Genomic DNA, 16,319 nt, shown 5'->3' with positions numbered 1-16,319 from the left:
CCAAAAAAGAGAAATTACAACTTCTCTGTCCTTGTATTGCACTATTAAGCAATGTACAAGGGCCACAAGAGAGCAGCACGAGTTAAAGAAGGTGAATATATATCGTCTATTTCAACTAACAAATAGACACATATCTGTTTCAACAGATAATACATCTGCTGAAAATTATCAAACAAATATATACATCTGTTGCAATAATTGACTAACCTGTTATATCAGATATACTATTTGTTGTAACATATGTATCGTCTGTTTTAGAAAATAAAACAGCTCTACGTACCATTTTTATTTGTACCAATAGATGACCTATCAGCTGCAACGGATAGGTCATCTGTTGGGATAAATTAAATCAAGACTTCCTACTGTTTCAGTTTTTCCAAACAGATGAATCATATATTACAACAGATGGTTCATCCGTTGGAAATTATCATACAGGTCTTCCTTATGTTATAAGTTTTTTCAATAGTTGATCCATCTGCTGCAATAAAAATATAATTTATTTGGGATAATTTAAAATAGGAGAAAGACCTGTGTGATTTGCTAAAACAGATGAGTTATCCTTTTTCATTTTTTTGTATCTCTGTGATTAGCATTGACCAATTTTGGCTTTCCAGGTGGATGTCACTGTAGAAGCTACTGCTGAACAGCATTGACAATATGCTACTCTTTTTATTGAAATACGGGGAAGCAAAAGCGCAGAAATCGTACGCAAGCGACATTAAAGATCCACGATGATCGAAACCGAATTCTAGAGCACTGGATGAAGAAAAACTTGTCCATATTGAGTAGATCTTTATAGCTTGAGTCTGTCCAAGTAATAATCTCACCCCTCTTTAGGAATTATTGGCATCAAAACTTAAATTGTTGATTAATTTGTTGAGATCTGTACCCATAACAATTTTTTATATTTTATTTATTTGTTGATTTATTTCATGTAATTTCTAAAAGCTTTGATTTATTTTATTTTATGTATGAATTTTATTTTATCCTTTGATTTGAACTTATTAATTGAAATGGAATATTAGATTCAAATATTGCAATAGATAAGGTATCTGTTGCAACAAATGACATATCTGTTGGAAAATATCAAACAGATTTAGACATATGTTGCAATATGTAGGTAATCTGTTGGAAATTATCAAATAGGTCTTCCCACTTTTGCAACAGATAGACTTAGAAATATCGACATAATGCAACAGATGACCAACCTATTGCAACAGATAAACTATCTGTCAGAACAAGTAGAATATCTGTTACAACAGATGTACAATCTGTTGCATTATAAAAATTTAACTTTTATTAGACATAAAAAATTACCACTACATGTAAAGTGAAGTGACTTGAAATAAAAAAGGCGAAACCCATCGACAGGCACCTAAAGTTGTAGCGATCTTTCACTTTGGCACCTCAAGTAGACAGTGTTCATTTTAAACACCTAAAATAGGCATCAAATATGTCAGTTTTGCACTTTTCCCCTGTTGGCAGCTCGCATATAATTCATGCAGCCAAGGCTCGTTGAACCCCTATTTTTGCTGACTTGGCATCTAATTTGGCCTCCAACGATTATTTTTCCCTCATTGACTTATATATCCATCTTCTTCCTAAAATTTAATCCTAAATTCCCAAATCTTCTTCATCATCATCTTTTTTCTCTATCTAAATTATTTAAATTATTTTTATTTGTTTTTTCTGCATATTTTTTTCATTTTTTCCAACTGAGCTTGACAATATCGAGCTCAACTTCCGTTGTTTTTTGTGATAAAGATTTTCAATATTGTAAGCATGGTCATGAAGCTCTATGGAAGACTTTGACTCAACAAAATCCAGGTCATAGGATTTTTACTTGTAAGATTTCAAAGATAATATTTTTTTATTTAATTAGTTGATTAATTATTGACTTATAATTATTTTGTAATTGTGATCTTGTTTTTATAGAAGTTGGGTGGATGTGATTACTTTAATTGGTATGAAGAACGACATCCTTCGTAAACAAATCGTGTAATCTGGGGTATTGTTGAAGAAAGTTAAGGTTTTTGAAAAGAAACAAAATCGAGCAAAAAGATACTACATTGTTGGCATTATTGCTACTGGTTTAGTGTTGGTGGGCATATGGATATTCAAGCCTAATTACTGAAATTTTCATGGTTGTGTATTTGTATTTACTACTGGTTTAGTGTTGTTGAGCACATGGATATTCAAGCGTAATTATTGAAAAATATCAAAAAAATTTAGACATGTGTTGCAACATGTAGGTCATCTGTTGGAAATTATCAAACAGGTCTTCCCACTATTACAACAGATAAGACTTAGATAGAAACATCGGCATAATACAGCAGATGACCAACCTATTGCAAAAGATTAACTATCTATTAGAACAGATAGAATATATTTTACAACAGATAGACAATCCTTTGCATTATAAAAAATTCAACTCTCATCAGAAAAAAAATTGTCACTACACTACTAGAAATTCGCTATTTCCAACTGAAAAAGTAGAAAGAAATTTCCGACTACTTCAGTCGAAAATCTTACTTTTTTATTCTTTTTCTTACAAAATATTTTTTCAATACTATTTGTGATATGGGGAGAGACCAAGAAGACACGAAACATACACCAAAACAGTCCACAAGTTTAAAGAACCGAGGACCCCTTTGGTGCCCACTCTCAAATTCACTACCAATAACAAGAATACAAGATATAATGGTGTCTTTGACACCAAAACATCCAACCCAAACTAATGTAACAACAAGAAGAAGATGAACAACACAATAAGATTTCAACAATAGAACAATTACAAGGTTACACAATAAGAACACTACCAACGGTTACAACAAAATAAAGATAGAAAGATAGACAAATGGAGGTATAATCTTAAGAACCTAAGAACATATGACACTCTTGGACCCTTAACACTACACACTAAAATCACCTATCTCTTACAATTGACACAAGAGAGGCGTCCACCACCCAAGCACTAATGTATCAAGCAATGCAAAACACAAGTGATTCGACACTTGTATATGGCCCTAGTTACGATTTTGGGACTCTCTCTCTCTCTCTATAAGAGGAGTGTTCTCTCAATATCATTAAGCAACTAATGAAATAAACCCCACAATGTTCTATTTATACTATATTACAATAATAGAAAAAATGACAAAAGGGCCCTTTAGTGACTAGTCTACAAAAATACTCAAAAAGTGTCATGATCATGATCATACTTGTATCAATTTGTCACAAAAACAGTCAGAATATTTGGCGACAAATTTCAGAAAATATATATTCCGACCACAGTAGTCGGAAATATAAATGATTAAATAAATTATTTATTTAAATAAATTATTAAATATATATTTTTCGACTACTGTAGTTGGAAATACTAATAAATAATTAAAATTAATAATTAATTTAACATATATCCAACCACTGTAGTTGGAAATATAAATAATTAAATAAATATAATACTAAATATATAATCAGTCCCTTATATGAAAATTAAATAATTATTTAAATAAATTATTAAATATATATTTTCAATTACTGTAGTCGAAAATACTAACAACTAAATAAAATTAATAATTAATTAAGTATATATCCGACCACTGTAGTCGGAAACATAAATAATTAAATAAATATATTACTAAATATATAATGAGTTCCTTATATGGAAATTAAATAATTATTTAAATAAATTATTAAATATATATTTCCTACTACTGTAGTCGAAAATACTAATAACTAAATAAAATTAATAATTAAATAAATATATTTTGACCGCTGTAGTTGGAAATGTAAATAATTAAATAAATATATTACTAAATATATAATCAGTCCTTTATACGGGATTTAAAAAATAAGTAAAATAAATTATTAAATATATATTTCTGACTATCGTAGTCGGAAATACTAATAACTAAATAAATATATGACTTAATATATAATCATATCCTTATACAAAAAATTAATAATTAATTAAATATATTATTAATTAGATTTCTAACTACTTTAGTCGGAACATTTAATAATAAAATAAATATATTACTAAATACATTACAAAAAAGCTTCTCTATAAATATATTAAATGTCTCCGACAACTGTAGTCGAACATATTGAATAATTAAATATATTCAACTTTTACCCGACTATAGTGGTCAAAAGATTATATTTAATTATTAAAGTATTAAACTGTAGTGGTTTCCTTCCTCTTTCACTTCACTGCCTCTCTCTCCCTCTCTAAACTAAATTGGGGCTTACTCTATTGAAGAAACAGTGGTTGCCTTCCTCCATCGAAACTCCAGCGGCGGTATGTTCTCTCTTTCTTTTTCTCTTTCTCTCTCTCTCATACATACACATACACTCATCATATTTAGACATCAAAACACCCTATTTCTTCCATGGTTCGCCACCATATTATGATGATTGAAGGTATTACAAAAGGGACTAGGAACGAAAAATAACTTCAAAGTAAGTTGTTGCAGGCTACAATCCCTCACAATCTGTCTTGTTTTAATGTTCGTGATGGTATTTGACTGGGAAACAGAGTTTAAAATATTAATTTTGGCTTATGTATTATATTAACAATGAAATAAATTAGTGAATTAATAGTAGAAAAGTTAGTTCGATAACAATGTATAACTCATTTGGGAACCATCGAGTATATGATTGATTTGGAGGTGAGTTTGTTTTGGGTTATGATTTAGAATCCTGCTTATACGAAAGAGTAACACTTTAATTGTATCTTTGTATTGCAAATATATACCATTAATTAAGATTTAGAATCCTGCTTAAGTAGATTATACTGAAATTAGCCGTGAATCTGTCTGGCAATTAATATTCACACAGATCTTAGCACCCAACTTAAGAATCCACCTAAACTATTGTATAATACTTGATCACGGTGCGAGGAAAGAATAGGGAATTCAATTTGTATCTTTTTAGGCATTTAATTACACTAATATATTTGAAAATATGGTAGTTTTAAGTTGGTAAAACCGCGATATCAAAAGAATGTTCTCTATTCAGTAAGGGAAATAACATCTCTGATGAGTGTACCTCATCTTTGGGCAAAGTACTCGCACCAGTTATAGTGATTTCCTGCTTCTTTCCTGTACCCTTATCAGTAGCCGTGACAGAAAGAATACCATTGGCATCAATATCGAGCTATCTATATGACTCATTTTCTTGTGTTTCCTTCAGGTCCAGGATTTGCATTCCATTACTTCGGATTGCTTCTTGGAAGTCAGTGGTGCAGTCATTCACCCCCTTTCTTATCAACAGGTTTGTGAGATTCTACTACTAGTTATCTGTTTCGTGACTTGCTCCCTGTTTGGCTTTGTATTCCATTACTCCCTTTCTTATCAACGGGTCCAGAAATGTAGAACTCAAAAGTTTATCTATTTCAGCCATGCCTTTCTGGATGTCTTTAGTTTACTGCTTATATGATGCATAACAAGCTTAAAAGGGTTTGAATATAGGCATAACAAAAGCAAATAAAGTTTCTCGATATGTTTCTAGGAATGAGCATATTACTTCAGATATCACACCTAAGGTCTGTGTATATGCCTATCAATTCTTATGACTTGATTATTTGTCTTCTTTCTATTGAATAAATAGGTTGATTTCAAGAAAATAGTGTTAAAAGTTATTTTGACCTTTAGACAATATTAGGCAAAGACTAGATGAGTATTTTTCTTCTCTTTGGGCATATTATGAGATATTAATAAATTTTGGACATAGGTGTATTCGTACGTTGATTTTATTTTGTTATATCTAATAATTCCTCATCCATCGCATTATGGTAACAGTTATCCTTAACAACTTATGAATAACAAGTAGGCATTTCACTAGAATGTGCAATAGTATATAAGGAAACGAGTAGCTTAGGCTTTAGCAAGACTGTTTAAGAACGAGTGACCGTACGTGGATACAACTGATATGTGAATTATAGGTATGTGGTTGTTGTTGTTGTAACTAGTCTGAGTGTGATGATACAACTGATATGTGTCTGAAAGTTGTGTGTTAGCACCAAATTTTCATTTGAAATGACCTCTGAAACATATTCTAGTGAATTCAGTGCTAGTTTTCTATGATACTCATATATCACATTTTAGTTATGTTGAATTGAGTCTTATTATGAGTGTAACGCCCCGATTTTCTGAACCAAAATATTATACGGTGCTCATGACCCCGAAGTACAATAAGCTAACCCATGACTGATATCTATACCTGTAAACTGTATAATATCTCATAAAATATGCGAAAACATAAACTATAAGGCCATAAGGTTCAATACTAATACATATTTGAAAAATATGGTATAACAATACCAAAAAGAAACATAAATACTGAAGTCTGAACATCTAATCTGACATCTAGTCTGAAAGACTCTAACTGAACTAAATAAAGAGTTGATGGGACATGTCCCCAACTAACTCCAACTACTGAAATAAACTGAAAACTGAAATAGAAATGAAATTATCATGTCCTCAAAGGATGAGGACTCACATCTAACTCTGACTGTTGATCCTGGAATCTACTGCTGATTTGGAGATCATGCCTCTGAACCTATGGTGTAATATAAGAGAAAGCACCATAGCGCAAATGCGTCAGTATGTCTGAATATATTGAGTATACGAGTGAGGCAGTCTAAATGCAAAGGGTTATATGCATTGATAATACTGACTGATATGAACGTGAGAGTACATACATGCATACGTAACTGTAACTGAACTCGTGGAGATACGAACTACTGATTCTGAATACTGACAACATGAGTGTACTGATAATGAGATTCTAAAAGGCTGAGTTTACTGATATTGATATGTAAATCACTAATAAGTGATGGATCTGATACTGTATTACTGAATACTAAGATACTGATATTGCATTACTGATAATGAATGATTGTTTATGACAGTTTGAATTATGAAGAACTGGTCTGATTGAATGTATCTGATAGTCCTGAAGTTGAGTACTGATAGCATGAATTCTGATAACTGTTGTGATTGATAGCATAAGTGACTATATATGAAAGTCCATAAATCTGAAGGAAACTATTGGAGTTCCATTCTATTTCTGAGTTGACTGTATTTGACAGCCCTGATATACTGAAATTTGAAGAGCTATCTGAGTTCTTTACTGAGACTGGGTAGCTATAGCTGACAGTCCTGAAATCTATAACTGAAACTGTGGGAAGTAGTCATCTAACCATCATGCCCCTATAAAGCATATAGCAAAGTTGGGGTCCAATCTCTAACCCGACTGGAAGGGTGTCAATACCGTGCCACTGGTAAGGACAGTTGTGAGAACCCTATACTGGCAGGTACTCAATGAGAATGGTGGGAACCCTAAACTGATGGGTTAAGATACCTCATCAACCCTAATCTGATGGGTTAATATGTATCAACCTACGCTGGCTACGTAGTTCTGGAACACAAGGATGACTACTAAGAATCACACCCTGAACTGGCGAGTGAGTTCCCATCCTTGGGTTCACTCGGTGCTAACTTCTACTCCCATCTGAAGGACACTGAACTGAATAACTAAGCTGAACTGAATAACTGAACTGAACTGATTAGCTGAACTGATACTGATTAACTGGATTGATACTAGTGGTCTTGTTTAGCAGAGCTAAACTAAGTTTACTGTATTTCAATAACTGACGGAATGTACTGAGTTCTGAGGACTGGTTGAGAGTACTGAAGTTACTGAGATTGACTGTCAATACTGAGGTTGCTGAGGTTACTGAGCACTGAGATTACTGAGATTACTGGACTATTGAGATTACTAAGATTTCTGAGTTTTCCTGAGTCACTTGACTGACTGAATTCTATAGATCATGGCTTGACTGAGAGTATCATGAAAACATAACATGGCTCTAGGCACACAACTATATTTTTTGGGTACAAGTACCCACAGGACTCGATGGAAGGAAACCGATAAAACTTGAATTTCTTGAGTACACGACCATCAATAAAAATCCATAATACATGAGTAGGGGATTTCATGAAGTACATGGTCATCATAATATCTATCATGAATAGGAATGCTTATAATCAAGTCATAAATCTCATATTCTAATATCATGGGCATTCCGACAACATATACTATTCATAGCAATTACATGAAAACCATTCAAGCATAAGGAAACAACAACATATAACATTTAGTTCATATTGTAATGATTTGGGGATATTATACTTCCTGTGTTTATTCAACATCTCAAACATGGTAGGGAAAGCATGGATATATTTTGTGTACATAATTTATATCTCCATTATCTTACATGTTTTATACCACAACAATAACAACACATAATTTGCATAGAAATTCATATTGGAGTGTATGACTAACATGAACTTGTTATTTAGATATCATGAAATCATATAATATGAAGTTCTAACATACTAGGCATTTTATCAAACACCTTGCATGCATTCTTTAAGGCATAGGTGGAAATCAATCCATCCAAAGATCATGTTTTTCAACTAACAACATAACTTTCATGAGATATACAGTCACGATACTATTATATAGCAAAACAAACAAGCATCAACATGGGTATGATCATATCACCACAATCAACTAAGCTTTTGTATTTTAAAAATTGATTCTTGAACTCCACGGACGAAAGAAATTCGTGGATGAACACTACGCATACCTTGGAAGGGAGGTTCTTGATGATTGACGGAGGAATTTCCTTGAAATTGGATCTTCAAGCTTAATTATGAAACCCTAGTTGTTTTTCTCTTTTAGTGCTCTTGGATGATGAGCTTTGAGATGTTAATAGGGTTGTAATGTGTTTAGAAGCTATATATTTTGTAAGATTAAGTTTAGGGACGTGTAAGGAGTGTTAAAAGACTTAATTACCCTCAAAATAACTCAAAACGGAGTGTTTTTGGCACTTGGAATTGACTTAGGCGGCGCCTATCCAATCGCCTAAGTTTGGTTGGGCGGTGCCTAACCAATCGCCTATCCTTACTATCTCTCACGAAAATGGGCATAATTTTTTGCTCGGGTGTTGGATTAAGGCGAAATTGGTATCGTTGGAAAGATAATTCAATTATATAAAATTTGGTGGATCTAAATCAGACAAAATACCATATTAACATTGAGTTATACTTATTCAAATATGACCCTTGCAAAATCGAACTCTAAAACTTAATAGATTCAAAAACTCTTAGTTTGTATTACCTTAAGTGACTCATATGAACATGCTTAATGCATCATAAGCTATCTTATCACTAGGATACTCATTGTAAGTCATGCACTAAAATGCTACTCACAGGATAGGAGGTTTCATACGTAGGAAAACTTATTCACTTCCTAGCTTAGAAACATGCGGGGTATTACAATGAGAATGGACTGATTGCCATCATATTATGCTAAGCTAAATTGTTGAACCAGTTGTAATGATATCATTGTAGAGACACAAACAAAAGATTCATTGTTGGCTGCTTTACTATGTTGTTTTGAATATCTTAGTTTTCTTCTTGTGTCCACTGTGTAGTAGCATCTCTAAACAAGCTTATTATTATTTTGTTCCTCTTGTTTTTGTTTCTCTTCTATATTATTATTATTGTCATTCTTGTGTAGATGGAAAATGAAGATCATACATAGATGTATAATAGAGTTTATCCTTACTGTATGGGGTTGAGGGAGGAATATAAAGATGGGGTAGCTGGATTTATTGCAAATGAAATGACACTTAATGATTTTCTTACTGAAAGGACAATTAGGTGTCCTTGTTGGAATTTCAAGTGTTGTAAGTTATTGAGTCCAGATGTTGTTACATTACATCTTTATAAGAAGGGTTTATGTTAAATTATACTGTGTGGACAGCTCAGGGAGAGAGTAGTGCTGCTAATAATTTTACTTTTCAGAATTATTCTAAAAGTCTAATAAGAGAGAATAATGTTGAAAGTTTACAATATAGTGAGATGGTAGGGGATGCTTTTGGGACACACTCAAGGGCTCAAAATGAACCAAATGATGAGGCTAAGCACTTTTATGAGTAGTTAAAGGAAGCTAGTCATCCACTGTATGAAGGATCAGTACATTCTAAGTTATCTATTGTCATTCGGTTACTGAGTATTAAGTCAGATTATTCTATTTCTCAAGAGGGCAAGAATTCTATCATTGGACTTATGAATGAACTTAACCCAAATAAACTTGACTTACCCAAAGATTTCTACACAACAAAGAAGTTGGTTTCTAAGTTAGGACTTTCATCAAAGATGATTCACTATTGCGAGAAAGGTTGCATGTCATTCTATAAAGAAGATGCAAATTTAGAACACTGCAACTTTTGTAATCAGCCTCATTATAAGGAAGTCACACATTCCAAAGGAAAGAACGTTCCTGTGAAGTTGATGCATTACATACCTCTTTTACCACGGTTAAAGAGGTTGTATGCATCAATAAGCTCTGCCCCTCATATGAGATGGCACTATGAAAATAAAAGACCACCTGGTATTTTATGTCATCTGTCAGATGGAGAAGCATGGAAGCATTTTGATAGTGTGTATCCAGATTTTACTAGTGAACCAAGAAACATTAGGTTGGGATTATCTACTGATGGATTCACTCTATTTTCTGTCTCAACTACACCATATTCATGTTGGCCAGTGTTTGTGACTCCTTGTAATCTCCTACCTCAATTATGTATGATGAGTCGGTATATATTTCTCACTTGCATTATTTTGGGTCCTCTCAATCAAAAAGTTTTGATTGATGTGTATCGGCAGCCACTAATTGATGAGTTGAACTTATTGTGGCATGAAGGTGTGTAAGCATATGATGTATTAATGAAACAAAAATTTAGATTATGTGCTACTTTTGTGTGGACTATAAATGACTTTCCTGCTTATGGAATGATGTCTGGGTGGTCGACTGGGGGCAAGTTAGCTTGCTCTTGTTGTATGGAAGACACAAAAGCATTCACTTTGAAACATGGGGTAAAAACTCGTGGTTCGACTATCACCGTCGATTATTGCTAATGCAACATAAGTTTAGGAGAAATATTAGTGATTTTATGAAGAATAAGACTGATTTGAGGACCCACCGCTAATTTTGTCACGAGAAAAAATTTGGGATAGAGTAAGGAATCTGTCTAAGGTAACAGAGTCTCCACCATCCAGGATACCTGGTTATGGTGTTACACATAACTGGACTAAATAAAGCATATTTTGGGAGTTAGATTACTGAAAGAATAATCTTCTGCCTTATAATATGGATCTCATACATATTGATAAAAACTTCTTTGACAACTTATTTAATACTGTGATAGATGTAAGTAACAAAACAAAAGATAACTTGAAGGATAGGATGGACTTAAAGGAGTATTGTCGGCATAGTGAGTTGTACCTGACATACTTAAACAATAAGATTTAGAAGCCCAAGGCCAGTTACACATTCACTTTGGAGGATAGAAGAGTGATTTGTGATTGGGTTAACAATTTGAGAATGCCAGATGGCTATGCATCAAATTTATCTTGGTGTGTTTACATGAAGGAAGGAAAGTTGGCCTCTATGAAGAGCCATGACTGTCATATTTTCATGGAGTCATTGATGCCTATTGCATTTTGTGCATTGCCCAATAGAATCTAAAAGACTATAACAGAGATAAGCATATTTTTTAAAGATTTATGTTCTAACACATTAAGGGAGGAGAACCTACCTTTGATGGATATCAACATTTGTTTAACCTCAAACAAGTTAGCAAAAAAATTTCCTCCTGGTTGTTTTGATATTATGGAGCATCTTCCAATTCACCTTGTGCAAGAGGCGCGACTTGGAGGGCATGTTTAGTGTAGATGGATGTATCCCTTTGAGAGTTATTGACTTTTAACATTTACCTTCATGTGTTTTAATTGAACATTATTTTATCTAAAAGATCATACTATGCAGGACTATTGGCAAATAAAAGTGAACCATAAAAAACAAATCCCGAATTGAGGGATCAATATGTGAGGCTTATTTGGCTAAAAGACCTCTTATTTTTGTTCATATTATTTTGAACATGATGTATCATGTCTGATGAACCGACCTAATAGGTATGATGATGGAGACAATACATATCCTTCAGCACCACCATTTTCAATATTCAATCAACCAAGTAAAGGAAGTCCGAAAGGTGGTCCACTTTAATATTTGAATGAGGTGGAGCTTAAGTCAGCTATAACACATGTATTATTAAAATGTGCGAGGTCCTACCTTTTATAAGTGAGTATATTTTTATTAAGGACAATCATTTAAGGTCTATCTAAGCTTTAACTAATGAAAGTCATAACTTTGTCAGACAGCTACTTCACAGCTTTACATGGGGATATTGTTGTTTATCCTATGTTTTCAGTGTGGTTTAGAGAATATGTAAGTGTAACTTAAATATTTAACACGATTGACACTTTTGTTCAATATTATGTATATTTAAATTCTAAATTTTTTTGAACGTTTTATAGGTTCATAATCCACTTAATTATAACCCAAATGGCCAATTTTTACGTGATATAACTTGGGGACCTGATGCTAAAGTCAAAAAAATTTCTAAGTACTCTATCAATGGGTACAGATTTCATACATAAGAGTTCTCTAAGGTCAAGAAAATCAATAATAGTGGGGTTTGGGTGAAAGGTGATGGCGGTGTTGATTATTATGGTGTGCTTCACGAGATTTTAGAACTTGATTATAATGTTGGTTGTCCAAAGGAAAAATTGATTCTCTTTCGATGTAAGTGGTATGATCCTATGCCTAGGTTAGGTACAAAGGTTCACCTTCAGTACAAAATAGTTGAAATTAAGAGTACAAGGGAGTATGGACTCTATGATCCATTTGTCATTGCACAAAATGTGAAACAAGTGTATTACGCTCCTTATCCTTTGTGTAAGAATAAATCTACATGGCGGGTAGTTATAAAAACAAAGCCCGTGGGTAGAGTTGAAGTATAGGATGCATTGGATGTAGAGTATTTGAATGACATTTCAAGTGTCGAAGAAAGGGTGGATGATGAATTAGCAGGTGAGTTGCAGCATAACAAAGTCCTATATGAAGAATTTGATCCTTCTGAACTTAGATTGAATGTTCATGATTACGGAGAAGGAATATCCGGGGCAAATGACGGGGAAGATCCAACTGATGAAAATGAAATAAGCGAAGAAGAGTAACTTGATGAAAATGAAACAAGTGATGAGGAAGAATCGATGAATGAATAAGAAACAAGTGATGAGAAAGAATTGATGAATGACTATGAAACAAGCGACGAGGATTGAGTTGTTATTAATTGTAGTAATGTGTTGTAAATCCTACTTTACTTCCTCTGCTTAATGCAAGTTGTTTATTTGTGAAGTTTTTAGTGTAGTTCGGAATTTATCCAGTGGCTAAGTCTTTCCTATTTATGATTTCTTGAGTGTTGTCTTCCATTTTATTCAATCTTATCTTGTTATGTGGTTTTTGCAATGGTAGTTTCCCAGTTAAACCAGGATCATTTGAATGGTGTTAACCTTGGATTTAAATATCGAATACTAAAATTATAAGAGCTGATTTAGTCTTTCTGTTTGAGTAAGGTTACATTAGTAGATATGACCATCTGCCGTATGCAAGCGTAGACAAAAAAAAAGTAAATCTATCTAAAATGTATGGTTTTCTATGTAAGCTAATCATGTTTACTTGTAGGTGTAGAATATATAGGAGTCCGGGCAAAACTAATGGAGGTTGAAATTATATAGGTGATACGAACTAGAAGATTTGTGCTTACAAGAGGACTCTTAGCATATTAGAGATATAAAACACAATATACTAGACAACCCCTAGCGTTAGATAATCCCTTAGTAATGAGTATTGAAGCATTATGGTCCAAAGATCATTTGTGATAATGCATATTTATATGGTCCAAGTGAAATAGTTTTGTATTTTTGGTGTCATTATGTGAGGTATAGTTGTTTAGGATGAACATGAACTAGCAGAACTCTTACTGGTGCCTTTCTACCTACCATACTTTGATCATCTTGTATTAATTTGTTCAATCATGTACCTCTTTGTATAGTAAAGTAATATTCAGTTCTCTGTACTATTGTAATCATGATAAGCACAATCTTGATATGTATATGTTATTAATGGGAGCTAAGATTTGTAATATAGATTATTCTGGTGGGAGGCCTTAAAAGCTTTGGATACTTCTTGCCAAATTTATTTTACTAGTTGTCTGGGTGACTGAAATTGCTTTAACCAACTTATCTGTTTATTTGAACAAATTTCTTACATAAAATGTTTGAAAATATTGGGACTTGCTTTTATCTAGCAGCTGATACATAATCTTCTAATAGCTGGAACTTTAGTCAATTGAAAGATGTGATCTTTGAATTTAATTATAGAATAGGCATGAAGATCTGATCTTTTTTTATTCTATCCTTTTATAACCCCTCGCAAACTTAGCAGTGAAGGTGGGGGATATCTACTATCTTAGCAACCCTTTTATCGTGAAGATCTAATTTCTTCTATGTTAGGTGTGATTCTCAAGGAGGTAAGTTTGAGCTGGAGAAACTAATTACATAAGAATTTGCCTCGTCATTGTGATTTACACATTTGCATATGCACAAACTTTGGCCCTAGACTCGGTTAAACAAGGAAGGTTGTGTAGGTTAAATGTGTTTGGTATTTTACTATTCCTCATAGAACATAGGCTATCAGATTCTGCAATATCATGCCATTGGAAGTTTAGTTAAGTGAATGTTTTCGATATGTACTGATGTGAATGATCATTAAATTCCAACATCATTTCAATCTAGTCAAACGCATACAAGAGAACACACGTTCCTATTATATATTTCTATGCATAAATATTTCATCAAGGGTGTCATATAAGCTGATTAGAAAAGAAGAATAAGTATCATGGAGGGTGGGGGTGGAGGGTGGGAGAAGGAGGTAAGACTATCTCAAGGAATCTTGTGTCTCTGAACAAACTTACCTTCTTTATGAAGTTCACTATCGCATCGCAAGAGAAATTGAGTGTAGGCTACAGAAGTGGACCAATGACTAGACCTGGATGAAGTATTACCAAGTCGATCCCATGCTCAGCCAGGGCTTTGGAGAGTTGATACCAGTCCTGCAAACAAAATACCTTCAAGGCTTCAATAAGCCAGCTGTGAAGAGAACACTGACATCTTCCATTACTTTCTCAAACACATCTACCAAATGAAGTATATAATCCCATCTCCAGTTCATATTATAGATATTTTAGCAAACTAAAATTGTTCTAAAATATTTGACATTACAGGAAAACAAGAAGCACTTATTGCTTTTTATTTTTCAAATTCACCTTAACTGTTTTAGTTAGTGAAGTGGTACCAAATTGAGATATTTGAGGGATACAGAATAGTTTAGATAAATAATCTAATGATTAAGGTTTGTATAAGTATTTCTTAACGTGTATGCAAACACCTTAAAAAACAAATAACATATATTGAATGCAATAATTATCTGATCATATTGACAAATACAAGGACAAAAACTTAGCATCTCACTATTCGAGACAATATGAGGCTTTCTTTCACTTAGTACTACAGGAAATGCAGAATTTAATTTTTTTTTATCCAAGAAACATATCTTACTAGGGCAGCATAACACAGACTAACTCCATTTAATCTGTGTGTTGTCTGTTTTTTTCAATTTGGTGGTTCTTTTTTTTCCAGGTGGTTAATAAATAAAAACAATGGCATCAAAAGGTCATGGTAATGGACGGCGTAAGAAAGGTAAGAAAGGACCTGATAATCTTCTAATAGGTCAATATACAACACCACCACCACCACCACCTGTTACCACAACTTTTCAACCAGCTACTACAAATATTCTTCCTCCTCCAAAGGCAACTATTTCACTACCAAATACATTTTTCATTCCTTCACCACCCACCAGTTCTAGCCCTCTTCTCTCCATAATAGTCTGCATTGTAGATCTTCATCTGTACCTTTAACATCATCCACACCTAGCCTTTCTGGATTGAGAATTGAAGGTCCTAGCACATCAATATCGCCATCCATTGATAGTGCTACAGCATCTAATGCTACAGAAGCTACTTTTCAGATTCTAAAATTTAAAAAGGTAGTAGAATATGACGGCAATGGGAGGCTAATTATCGTCCCTGATGGTAATGGTAAGTAAACCTTATGTTTTTTCATAATTTTTAAAATTTTTGAAAGCTAAGATGATTTAATATAATTTTATTACAGGTTCATTCCCGCATATAGCACCGAACATATGGTTATAGAAGTAATTAAATCATTTTACACGGAGCCGTGGGGTAGTTGGAACGAGATTCGACTCGACATAGA

At 33.2% G+C, this 16,319-nt stretch overlaps 1 long non-coding RNA gene across 1 annotated transcript; it reads left to right on the top strand.

Annotated features, from left to right (window-relative positions):
• Positions 1-4,218: 4,218 nt before the first annotated feature.
• LOC107879786 lies at positions 4,219-16,123 on the top strand. Its single transcript, XR_001677112.2, has 3 exons — positions 4,219-4,300; positions 5,194-5,274; positions 15,681-16,123. It is a non-coding gene; the product is annotated as an uncharacterized LOC107879786 (long non-coding RNA).
• Positions 16,124-16,319: the final 196 nt, after the last annotated feature.

This window comes from Capsicum annuum, chromosome 6 (assembly GCF_002878395.1).
Source record: "Capsicum annuum cultivar UCD-10X-F1 chromosome 6, UCD10Xv1.1, whole genome shotgun sequence".
Classification (NCBI taxonomy): Eukaryota; Viridiplantae; Streptophyta; class Magnoliopsida; order Solanales; family Solanaceae; genus Capsicum; species Capsicum annuum.
This window is presented reverse-complemented; position numbering and strand designations above follow the sequence as displayed.